We start from the raw sequence: 10,182 nt of genomic DNA on the forward strand, positions 1-10,182 counted from the left end.
TATCAAAGAGATCTATCTCCCGTGCCCACTCCACCATTTATTAGCTGTTATTTGGGGTGAGTGGCATAATCATATTGAATTCCAGTCCCTTCCTGTCTGTAACATGGAGGTAATAGTAACTAAACCTCAGAGCTTCTGTGAGGACCACTTCCAGCCTGGCACAGTGTAGGCATTCAAAGAAGGTTAGCATCCTACCCCTCAGAAACAAAAACAGTAAATATTCATTGTTCATTTGTTTTCTTCTCAACAAATGACTAAGATGGGTTTCTATTTGGCTTCTACTTTTTCTAAGGTAATGTTATATTTTATGACTATTGATGAGTAATTCTGACTGAGTCTTCCAATAAGGCAGTCCAATGGGATATAAATGATATGGGGGCAAGAAGGGGTATTAAAGAGGAGGGAATATATCAGCAACTTTCACACCCATTTCCACTCTTTCTATTACTTCTACCAGTAACTGCCATTCATTGAAAGTCAGTCTTCCTTAGCCACTTTCTACACATTAGCTCTAATGATGTCAGTAGATCCTGAAAGGGAAGTTTAGTAAGCTCTTTTTTCTAGATGAGGAAACTGGAACACAGGGGCTTTAAACAACTCACCACAGCAAGGAGGCATCATGGCTACAATTTAAATGCATACCTTAAGGGCTGGTGGATACTCTTTCTACTAAACGCTCTGCCTTGTAATCTAGGTTACTCTGTGGAAAACTATCAACCAGGTTAGAAGAGTTTAAATAAATAGAGCAGCTAGTGTCTGGGACAGAGGGATACATTTGGCATGAAGCCCTGTGTCCCTTTCAGGTTAAGACTATGTCAGTTGCAAGTCTTCACAATATGGGTAGACTTCATGAAGAACCACAAAATAAGGCATAGGAAGGCAAGGAGGGAAGATAGTGGGGACTGATAAGAAAGAGAAAAGCAAGCCCTGACATCCAGAGCTGGCCTGTTGGACATAAAAGATGTCAAGAACACCAACATCAGACAACACAACTGTGACCAGGATGGATCAAGACAAAAACAGGACCGCTTCATACTAATGTCTGAACATGCATGAGGAACATGGACATTGTCTAAACCTTTAAAATAACCAAACATTCCCTTCTCCTGGTCATAACTGACTTCTGCTTCTTTACCACTTAAACCTTTAGCTTTAACCTTCCTGCCTCATAGACAAGATTTTTGACGACACCCAATCATAGAGTTATCCCTACTTCCTCTCTGAATTCCATCCAAAGCAAAGTGCTCCTTCCTTACACATGCCCTTAAATCACTTTAAGTAAGCCCTGGCCCTATAACAAATCCTTTCTAGCACCTTTTCTTCTTAGATATCCATGATTCTCCACGATATGGGTTCTCTTACATTGCAACAAGCAATAAACACAATTTATTCAATGACAGGTGTGCTGACAGTTATTTTCCCTAGAAAAAGTCCCACCACAGCTCAGGAAACCTATCGTATGGCTTAAAATACTAATAAAATGACAAAAATTCAAAACTGTATGGTCTCTAGCCTGGACCCCTCTGCCTAACTTGAGACTCCAGTGTATATGGTGATCTACTCAACGTCTCCACTTCACTGTTTAACACAGTGCTTCTCAAATATTTATGTGCAGGTGAGTTCTCTGAAAGATCTGCAGATATTTCAAAAATCAGATTCTGACTTTGCAAATTCTGGGGTGGAGCCTGAAATTCTGCATCTCTGCAGTGGCTCTTGATAATGACAGTTCTTCAGGTTCATGAACCATGCCTGAAGTAGCAATAATCTAACAGACCCCTCAAACTCAACACGCCCAAAGAAGAACTGCTAAGAATTTTAGTTTTAACTCCAGCTTATGAAGAGTTTAGAGGTCATCACTGCTATACTTATAACAAGAAATGCTAGACAAATTGGAAATTAACAACTTATTCTGAACCTCTTGGAGAATGGATTTTGTAGAGTCATCTGACTCTAGAAGATGCCTGCTTACCTAGAGGGGAAGTTCCTTTATAAATGGTTAGCCCTTGAAAGGTAAATTTTAAAGACTTGATGGAGGCTGAGTACAAACTAGTATGAGAGTGGGAAAATCCAGGAGGTCACAGCCTCAGTGGGGAGCCTGCCACCCTTTCGTGGGCTTTATCTCCAGGAACCCCACCAGGTTCTCAAGGTGAAAATCTCAGAAAGATCCCTACATGGCTTTGACAGGGGAAAGAGAAAAACAAACCCTGTGAAATAGGCCCAGATACTTCTCTATAACAAAGGCTTGTTCTCCAGAAAGAAAACTTGATCAGAGGCTTGTTCCAGAGGTGTAAGAGAAGGGTTTGGCCCTCATTCTAGACCCTATAGCATTCCTATTCATCTAAGGGATGAGGACTGCTATCGCAGGAGAAATACTTGTGAAGGTCAGAGGCCAAAAACAGAGGCTGATTAAAAGACTGAGATTTATTGGGAGATTATAGAATGTTCTTCCTCTTCCACACCTTATCACTGTACTAACAGGGCTCCAGTATTAAAAAAAAAAAAAAAAATGGAGTTCTCATTATGGTTCAGTGGAAATGAATCCAACTTGTGTCCATGAGGATGCAGTTCAATCCCTCACCTTGATCCCTGGGTCAGGCATCTGGTGTTGCCATGAGCTGCAGTGCAGGTCACAGAAGTGGCTTCTGTGTTGCTGTGGCTGTGGTGTAGCCTGGCAGCTGCATCTCTGATTCAACCCCTTGCATGGAAACCCCCATATGCCTCCGGTGCCACCCTTAAAAAAAAAAAAAAAAAGGATTACAACTGAAAGAACTACAAGACATAGCCTGCTCCCCAGAAGGTATATTTAAGGCAGCTCAAAGTCAAGAGGGCAGACAAAAAAAAAAAAAGGAGAAAAAGAAAAAGAAAAAAAAGGAGGACACTAGGAAAGTTCAAAAGCCTCTGGCCCCTAGAACTATAGCAAACATTAAATAAAGCCCAACACCTAACTGGATTATCATAAATCTTTATACAGAAGGCTTATTTATTTCAATACCACCCTCTTTAAACAAAAAATGGCAAGGCATGCCAAAAAGCAAGGAAAAAGAGTCTGAAGATATAGAGCAGGCTAGAAAATGACACGTGTTGGAATTGTTAGGGAATTTAAGATAACTATGATTAATGTGTCAAGGGCTATAATGTAAAAGACAACATGCAAAAGCAGATTAGTAAAGTAAAGAGAGAAAAATTCTAAGAAAAGAGATCCAGCTGTGGCATAATGGATTGGCAGCATCTCTGGAGTGCTGGGATGCAGGTTTGATCCCACCCAGCACTGCACAGTGGGTAAAGAGTCCAGGATTGCTGCAGGCAGGTTACAACTGCAGCTAGGATCTGATCCCTGGCCTGGGAACTCCACATGCGGCAAAAATAAATAAATAAATAAATAAATAAATAAATAAATAAATAAAATAAAAAATCTAAAAATCAAAAGAAAATGCTAGAAATCAAAAATATTGTAGCAGAAATGAAGAATGCTTTTGATGCTGCATTAGACTGGACACAGCCAAGGACAGAATAAGCTTAAAGATTAGTCAATAGGAACTTCCAAAACTGAAATGCTAAGAGAAAAAAAGAGTGAAAATACCCAACCAAACAAAAAAAAATGTTTTATACCTAGAATAAGATATATTTTTTAATGGAACAAAAACTAAAAAAAAAATCGAGAACCAGGAGTTCTCGTCGTGGCTCAGTGGTTAACGAATCCAACTAGGAACCATGAGGTTGCAAGTTCGATCCCTGACCTTGCTCAGTGGGCTGAGGATCCGGCGTTGCCATGAGCTGTGGTGTAGGTCACAGACGAGGCTCAGATCCTGCATTGCTGTGGCTGTGGTGTAGGCTGGCAGCTACAGCTCGGATTAGACCCCTAGCCTGGGAACCTCCATATGCCATGGGAGGGGCCCCAGAAAAGGCAAAAAGACAAAAAAAAAAAGAGAGAAGAAAAGAAAAGAAAAGAAAATAGAGAACCAGTCAGTCTGAGAAGTCTAATACTAAGTAATAGGAATTTCTAGAAAAGAGAACAGAGAAAATGGAAGGCAGAAATCATTACAGTTCAAGAAAATTTCTTGAAACTGAAGAGCGTGAATATCCAGACAGAAAGAATATACCAAATGAAAATTTAAAACCCCCTACTGAAAAAGGATATTTTATATGCTTCTGGAAATAAAAAAGAATAGGTCACACAGAAAATATAAGGAATCATACTGGCCTCAAGCTTCTGAACAGCTAAAATGGACAAAAGACTATGGAGGCCTTTTAAATTTTGAAAGAAATTATTTCCACGATATAGAAGACTGTCCTGTGAGTCAGTTCTAAAAAAAATCCCTCTTTCAAGAAGCTGATGGAGAACGCACTACAGCAAAACTCAAGAATTCTTCCTCCAAGAAGAGGAAGAACTAGGATTCAGCAAACAGGAGATAGAACACAGGAGAGAGGTTGGGGAACCCCCAGAAAGAAGGGACACTGTTCCAGAGTAACACCTGTTTGCCAGGTGCAGAGCAGCCAACAGGGTGACCTGAGGGTAATCACCAGGAACTCTGCTGCCAATGTACTATCCTCTTAAGGTCAGGATAGCAAGCCTGGTGGAGATTTTTATCTGTATTTGGTCTGGCTTAACTGGGTGCTGATTTCCTTTCTGCTATCCCTCTATTCTCCACTGTTTGGATCTGTTTCTGGCACTCACTTCACTCCTGAGAACTGGGCCATGGGAGCCAAACACTTTCAGGTAATCTTCTCCCAGGAATGTTCATCCAGTAGCGGCATAGTGTCTGAGTGATAGCTTGACTTCATTTTCCAAATCTTCTACTGAATTTATTGTTTATGCAATCTTATTTTTAATTCCCAAGAGTTCTTTTTTTGTTCTATGAATGTTCCTTTTAAAAAAAATAATAGCATTCTCGTCTTTTTTCATGAACATACATCATTCTTTTATATTTCTAAAAATGAGTGATTTAGATATGAACGATTTTTTTAAGGTATACTTTCTCTAAGTTGTTGTCCTCTAAATTGGTCTTTATTTAAATTTGTCTTGGAGTTCCCGTCGCGGCTAAGTGGTTAACAAATATGACTAGGAATCATGAGGTTTTGGGTTCGATCCCTGGCCTTGCTCAGTGGGTTAAGGATCCGGCATTGCCATGAGCTGTGGTGTAGGTTGCATATGTGGCTCGGATCCTGCATTGCTGTGGCTCTGGTGTAGGCTGGTGGCTACAGCTCCGATTCAACCCCTAGCCTGGGAACCTCCATTTGCCTCAGGAGCGGCCCAAGAAATGGCAAAAAAGAAGAAAAAAAAATTTGTCTTGGTCTCTATATTTCACAGAGGAGGCTTTCGTCAGATGTCTGGGGATCTTTGTTTACCTGCTGATTGCTAATGGAAGAAAGAGCTGATCAGAATTAGAACTGAGTGTGTGTGTGTGTGTACGTGCACACACACATGTGCAGGGCTTATTGGCTCTGAACTTCACTGCTGGGTGAACAGGGTGAGCCATTTATTGAGGAACTTGAAATATCACAGTAATAGTTTCCTATTGCTACTATGACAAATAAATACAAACTTAGTGACATAAAACACACATTTATTATCTTACAGTTAGTTCTGGAGAGCAAAAGTCGTGAAATCAGTTTCACTGGACTAAAATCAAGATTTTGACAGGCCTGGGTCCTTTCTGGAAGCTCTGGGCAAGAATCCATCTCCTTGACTTCTCCAGCTTCTATAGGCTGCCTGCATCCTTGATTGATCCCTTTCCTCCATCCTCAAGGCCAGCACTGTACCTGCTTCTCTCCTCTCTGATTCCCATTTCTGTTCTTACGTCGTCCTTCTGAATCTGATACCCTTGCCTCCCTTGTAATGACATTGGACTCTCCTGCATAGCCAGGATAATCTCCCCATTTTAAGATCCTTAATTTAGGAGTTCCCGTTGTGGCTCAGTGGTTAACAAATCCGACTAGGAACCATGCAGTTGCAGGTTTGATCCCTGGCCTTGCTCAGTGGGTTAAGGATTCGGCATTGCTGTGAGATGTGGTGTAGGTTGCAGACTCGGCCCGGATCTGGAGTTGCTATGGTTCTGGTGTAGGCCGGTGGCGATAGCTCCTATTCGACCCCTAGCCTGGGAACCTCCATATGCCGAGGGAGCGGCCCAAGAAATGGCAAAAAGACCCAAAAAACAAACAAACAAACCCTTAATTTAATCACACCTGCAAAGTCTATTTCGGGGTAACATGGGGGTATCAGGGATTCGGACATGAGCATTGGGGGGGGTTATTATTCAGCTTACCATAGTAAGTGTCTATATTTTTCCTCTAGAACTGGCCATGCTCCCTAGAAAGAGGCTTCAGCTTGGAAAGTAAGATTCTGGTTGTCAGCATTCTGAGATCTGAGTAGGTTAGGAGGGCTTGGGAGTGGGCATGCCTTGGCATTCATCATTCAGGATGTATTGGTCATTTAATCTCTCAGGTTTTGGTGCAGGAGCCATATCTTTGGTAAACCTGGTTCTTTCCATTCCAGAGACTCTCTCTTTTACCCTTTCCAGAGATTAAACTATCAGATGTCTGGCTCTTCCCAGTGGTATGGAGAGGAGAAGGGATATAGGGACATAACCAATCCTTCTTGTCTTAGACTGCTTCCTTTACCCCCAGTTTGTGAGGTATCTGGTGCTATCTACTTGGCAGTATTTTGAGGATTCTGAAGTGTAAATCTGGTTTTCTCTGTTCCCCCAGTGACAGCTTGGGATTTTCATGTTTCTTGGGTTGTTTTTGTCAGTTACCTCTCATCAGTATGCTTTGTAGCTTCCAAAATTTTATTGCTATTGTCTCCTCCTCTAATTTCCTATTATTTGTTGGTTTATGTCCTTTCAAAAACACTTTATTGAAAATTTAATGTGATTTTAGGCAGGTGTGGAAATTAGATATGTGTGCACTTGTATGCATGTGTATGTTTTAATATTAATCCAGAAAAACCATTTAATTTGAATTGCTTATGTTACTTGGGTCAGGCATGGATTGGCTCTGACCTGGTGGCCAGGCTTGCATAACCACCCCACTTGTCCAATTACACATCCTCACTTAGAAGCTTCACTCATTGCTCTGGTTCCAGGATTGGAATCTTGTCCCTAATTCCCAGCTCATCTTACAAAGCAGGAAGCGGAACTGGCGGGATTCTTTTTTTTTTTTTAAATAAACAGTGTTTTTCATAATAGTAACCTTGAATTGCCCTTATTCCTTGCAGTTTTCATGGGGTGGAAGTGTTTCAGCCAGAGGCTGAGGTTTTAGAATCTGAGTATAAGACTGAAATGCTCAGTCTCCTAGCATGTGATGAAAGGAGGTGCTGGCCTCTCCTGTACTCTATCCCAGCAATGTCTACCTCTTTCCTTTGCCTGTGTTCTCTCCCCAGATTCCTGACCCCAGCTGTCCCTGTGACTCTGTGACTTTCTCCCATCCATATCCTCTTCTGCTGTATTTGTGGCACTTTCCAAGTCCAGCCATTTCAAATATGCTTTTATTGCACCTGGATTTATATTTAAGTTGCCATTGCTCTAAGAGCTTTAAATGTAGTAACTCAATTTCCACAATAACTCTGTTATTCCTGTTTTACAGATTCAGAAACTGAGGCACAAGCGTTCTTTTGTGGCTCAGCAGGTTAAGGATCTGGCATTGTCACTGCAGCATCTCTGGTCACTGCTGCGGTGCTGGTTCCAGTCCTGGCCCAGGGGCTTCTAAGTGCCATGGGTGCGGCCAAAAAAGAAAAAAGAAAGAAAGAGAGAGAGAAACTAAGGCACAGATAGATTAAGTAAACTTGACCAGGGTTACTCAGCTAATAGGGCAGAGTTCAGATTTGTATCTGAACCATCTGACTCTAGAGTACATATTTAAACCATGTTTAGGTCACTTTTAAATCTCATCCATGTGCCAAGCAGTGTTTTATATATATAATATAAATTTATATATAAATATATAATCTATAACACAAACTTGCATTTATAATAGACAGATATAAGTTAGTGTACATATATACAATCATTTAATCCTCATGGAAACTCTAGATCAAGCAAGCAACCAAGAAGGAAAGATATTAAAGATCTGAACAACAAAATTAACAGTTTGACCTAATGGACACATATAGAATCCTACACCCAATATTTGTCAATCACAAGTCTGTTCTCCATGCCCATGAGTTCTTTCTCTTTTCTGCAGATAGGTTCATTTTGTGCCATATATTATATCCCAGATATCAGTGATATCATATGGTAGTTGTCTTTCTCTTTCTGATTTCATTTAGTATGAGACTCTGTAGTTCTATCCATGTTGCTGAAAATGGCATTATTTTGTTCTTTTTTTATGGCTGAGCAGTATTCCATTGTGTATATGTACCACATCTTCTTAATCCATTCATCTTTTGTTGGACATTTAAGAGGTTTCCATGTCTTGGCTATTGTGAATAGTGCTGCAATGAACATAGGGGTGATGTATCTTTTTCAGTGAAAGTTTTGTCCGTATATATGCCCAGGAGTGCAATTGCTAGATCATATGGTATCAATTACATAAATTTTATTTATTTATTTATTTGTTTTTTGTCTTTTTGCTATTTCTTTGGGCCGCTTCCGAGGCATATGGAGGTTCCCAGGCTAGGGGTCGAATCGGAGCTGTAGCCGCCGGCCTACGCCAGAGCCACAGCAACGCAGGATCCGAGCCGCGTCTGCAACCTACACCACAGCTCACGGCAACGCCGGATTGTTAACCCACTGAGCAAGGGCAGGGACTGAACCCGAAACCTCAGGGTTCCTAGTCGGATTCGTTAACCACTGCGCCACGACAGGAACTCCCAATTACATAAATTTTAAATTGAACACCTTCTGAGTACTGTGATGAAATATACACTGTCCTGCCCAAGATCCCCAACCACTGACATCATCCACTCTTGACATCCAGTCGTCATGGATATTGTCATAGCTCAAAGAGTCAAGATAACTGGAAGTAGATGATCCTCCTTCTGATTTATGATCAGAAAGTCAATATTAGCCTAACTCTTTGTCACAATCCCTTCATTATTCACCTCCTGGCATGATGTGGGCATTTTATTATAATTCATATTATCACAAGCAGCAGAATAAGCAGCCATAAGATACTTTGAGAGAGAGATCACATTGACATAGCTTTTATTACAATATATTGTTGTAATTGTTCTATTTTATTATTAGGTATTGTTGTTAATCTCTTAGTGTGCCTAATTTATAAATTAAGCTTTATCATAGGTTTATATGTTTGGGAAAAAAACATAGCATGTATAGGGTTCAGTACTACCATGGTTTCAAGCATCCAGTGGGAGTCTTGGATGCAGTTTATCTCCTGCAGACAAAAGGGGACCACTATATTTAAATGCTTATTTTAAGAAAAGAAGAAAAGTTGAAAATTAATAAGCTAAGTATTTAAGAAGTCTGGAAAGGTACATTGAGAAAGAAGCAAGGAAAATAAGAGAGTAATAATGAATATAAGAGCATGAATAAAAAAATAGAAATCCGCAACTGGATTAGTTGGCAAATTTAATTCTCAATTTCTCTGAGAATTAAAAAATGGGAAGAGTGCCTCCTAAAAAGGGTGAGAAAAGGGGTTTTCACACACATAGTTTCATGTCTAGTTCTTTCCTATTTTAAGCTCCTTATATGGATTTTACAGAAAGTGTTGGAGGATACTTGCTTTTTAAATGATACTTATTTTTTCTAATTCTTCAAGTAATACATTTTCAAAAGAAAATTTGGAAATATAGAACAATGTAAAGAAAAGAGATGTAACTCAAGGATTCATCATTAGATGGTAATTATTAACTATTAACATTTAGCTATTTTCCAGGCTTTTTTCTATGTATCTAAACGTTCGTACTCATCTACATGTAATTATATGTTATTTTAAAAACTTGGGTTCAAAGTGCACACAAAGATTTGTATACAGCTATTTTACTTAAAATTTCCTCATCAGCATATACTCTTTAAATACAAATATTTGTGTGGCAGTGTTAATATTTGATTTACTGATAGATATTGTACTGAATTTGACTGTGCCCCTGTTGTCAGACAATGTTTCTATAGTGCAGTCATTCAGCTGACATCTATTCATGGTCCACTCAATGTACAAAACTATACTGAATTTAGAATGGATAAGCAGTGAAGTCCTACTGTACAGAACAAGGAACTATATCGTCTC

The sequence above is a fragment of the Phacochoerus africanus genome, chromosome 1 (assembly GCF_016906955.1).
Source record: "Phacochoerus africanus isolate WHEZ1 chromosome 1, ROS_Pafr_v1, whole genome shotgun sequence".
Classification (NCBI taxonomy): Eukaryota; Metazoa; Chordata; class Mammalia; order Artiodactyla; family Suidae; genus Phacochoerus; species Phacochoerus africanus.